This window comes from Apodemus sylvaticus, chromosome 1 (assembly GCF_947179515.1).
Source record: "Apodemus sylvaticus chromosome 1, mApoSyl1.1, whole genome shotgun sequence".
Taxonomy (NCBI): Eukaryota; Metazoa; Chordata; class Mammalia; order Rodentia; family Muridae; genus Apodemus; species Apodemus sylvaticus.
Genome location: NC_067472.1, coordinates 70,277,874 through 70,280,874, shown reverse-complemented (window position 1 = coordinate 70,280,874; position 3,001 = coordinate 70,277,874). Strand labels below are relative to the sequence as shown.

The 3,001-nt window shown below is 46.5% G+C and overlaps 1 pseudogene; it reads left to right on the top strand.

The window, feature by feature from the left end:
* Positions 1-1,777: 1,777 nt before the first annotated feature.
* On the top strand, positions 1,778-2,428 carry LOC127679008 (high mobility group protein B1-like; annotated as a pseudogene).
* The last annotated feature ends 573 nt before the right edge of the window (positions 2,429-3,001 follow it).

The window sequence follows — 3,001 nt, the reverse complement described above, 5'->3', positions numbered from 1 at the left end:
AGCCAGACCTAGTGTTCTTTAGAATGAGACTACAAGTCTCACAGGGAAGTGTCATTGCTGTAGAAACAGAAAGGCTCAGGTTCCCAAGGAAACTGTCTAGTGTCTGGATGAAGCCTGGCTTGGCTATTGGGTGATCCTGGCAGGGCTGTTTCTGGGGACATGGGATGCATAAAGTCCCAAGGCAAGCAGTTCTTGAAAGGGATCTATACTTGAATGTACATCTCTGCTTTTACTGTCTGCATTTTTTGAGACACATGTAGCTCAGGCTAGTCTAAAACCTCACTATATAGATTTGGTTGTCAGGATTCTCCTGCCTCTGTTCATCTACCACTGGCTTTTCCTGCCTCTGCCTACCCAGTGCTGGGATTTCAGGTATGAACCATTATTCATGTCTGGGAGTTGGTAATAATGACTATTGAACAAGAGTCCTCATGCTTCTCTGTACTGGACTTTGCAAATTATGTTGCCAGTCCTGGATCTTGGATATTTTTTTTAAGACCCTGGTATAGAAACAGCAGAAGCTGCTCATCTGTGAATCCCCCTGTAAGCTTAAAAGGCAACGCTGGTATCTCTTACTAGTTCCACTTTGGAGGTGAGGAACTGGGTCACAGGGAGGTGTTTTCACAGTCCCACTCTTGAGCAATCCCCAAGGCAAGCACTAGCCAAGGCTAGCCAGTGCTGCTCACTGTTCGCTATTTTTGGGTTCCTGAAGTAGCTGTGATCTGAGGGGACTTTGCAGCTGGCTCCTTTCCTGATGTTTCTGATGGGGTGATTCCAACTCAACCCAGAGCCCACATAAGTTCTCATTCCTCAGCTAAGACAGTTCAACTGTCTTTTCTGGGAATTTCCCTACCATCTTCTTAGACATTCGGGGTTTGTGCTCAAAAGATCACTGGATCTGCAGCCCCAGACATGGCTTTCAGCTTCTCCTTTCCTTCTGAGAGCTTTCAACAGAATGCTTCCAAATTAGCCTGGCCCTTGCTTTGCACACCAGAAACTTCTCTTATGTGGAAGCTCAGATGCTTGCCTGTAGAGTACGGGTGACAGCCCCTGCCATTGTAGGTGTTGGTGGCAGAATGCTGAGCATGGACATCCTCCCTGGGGGATGCTCAGAAAAAGATGCTTGTAGCAATATGAGCTCAATGTCAAGGACTAGAGACTTTATACCAGTGCACCCTCACTTTCTCCCAGTAGTATTGACAGCTCATTCTGTGGCCATGGAGAAATTCTGCATTTTCCACAAGTTTGGCAGAGAAGCCAAAGGAAGCTGCTTATTCTGCATGAAGTGGAGCTTCATTTTTAATAGGCATCTTTCTCTAAATGATGGCCTCTCTCTCAAACGCTACCTTTCTGAGTGGCCTTTGCAACTGTCACCATGTTGCCTGGCACTTACAGTTTCTCTATTCTCACTCTGCCACCACTTAGAGGTAGCACCTCCCCTGATGCCACACTCCAGCCTGAAGGCCCTGCCTTCATCCCAAAGTGTCCCTATGAACAGGAATGAAGGAAGGGGTTGATCTCCCTGCAGGTGCTCTGATTCTCAAAGCCTTGCAGAGCAGGCTATCTGTGCTATTCAAAGACAGGACTGGGGCACACACTGGTCTTCCCAATTGGTGGCTGCCACACTAGGCAGCCTGGAACAGGTGGTATGGGAACAGAGAAGGCAGACTAAGAATTCTGCCCTGGGCAATACATTGAGCTCCATAGAGACTGCGCTGGGGCAAGCTAGAGCCAGACGGGCACTGGGCAACTCTGGACTCTGTGCTTCACAGAGGAAAATCAACTAAACATGGGCAAAGGAGATCCTAAGAAGCAAAGAGGCAAAATGTCCTCATATGCATTCTTCATGCAAACCTGCCTGTAGAAGCACAAGAAGAAGCACCCAGATGCTTCTGTCAACTTCTCAGAATTCTCCAAGAAGTGCTCAGTGAGGTGGAAGACCATGTCTCCTAAAGAAAAGGGGAAATTTGAAGATATGGCAAAGGCTGACAAGGATTTTCATGAAAGAGAAATGAAAATCTACATCCCCCAAAGGGGAGACCAAAAAGAAGTTCAAGGACCCCAATGCACCCAAGAGGCCTCCTTCAGCCTTCTTCTTGTTCTGTTCTGAGCACTGCCCCAAATTCAAAGACGAGCATCTTGGCTTATCCATTGGTGATGTTGCAAAGAAACTAGGAGAGATGTGGAACAACACTGCAGTGGATGACAAGCAGCCCTAGGAGAAGAAGGCTGCCAAGTGAAGGAGAAGTATGAGAAGGATACTGCTGCCTACAGAGCTAAAGGAAAACCTGATGCAGTGAAAAAGAGGGTGGTCAAGGCTGAAACGAGCAAGAAAAAGAAGGAAGAGGAAAATGAGGAGGAGGATGAAGAGGATGAGGAAGAGGAGGGAGAAGAGGAAGATAAAGATGATAAAGATGATGATGAATAAGTTGGTTCTAGAACAGTTTTAGTTTTTTTTTGTCTATACAGCATTTAAACCCCTGTACACAAGTCCTTTTAAAGAAAAAAATTGAAACGTTAAAAAAAACTCAGAATTTTGTCTTGAGCAGGCAACCAGGCCCCTGTCTCTGATGCCCTTCTCCAGAAACTTTCTTGTATTCATGTAGCCAGGATGAGAAGGTCTCCATTACACCTGTCTTTGAGGCAGCTCTTTGAAATCTAAATTTTCAGTAAGGAAGCAGAGGCAACCATGAATGAGACCATAGCATCAATTAGCTTTCAGGAATTAGAACAAGTTGGGAGGAGGAAGTGGGTCTGGGGATCTGGAAGGCACTTTCTGAACACATGTGAGTCCTTTGCAGGGGTGGTTGCACCCAGGTTGAGCTCCTGGGCAGGTAGGCAGTGGGCACCCTCTCAATGGGACTTCTCTGTTTCTAGCTTCTTTCACTGGCAAAGTCCAGCTTGGTGACTTTCATGATCTAGTCTTCAATCCTATTGTAGACTGGCTGAGCCTTCCTGGGAAAAAGCCATGACTTTCAGTAAGATGCTGCCTGCAAGCTTT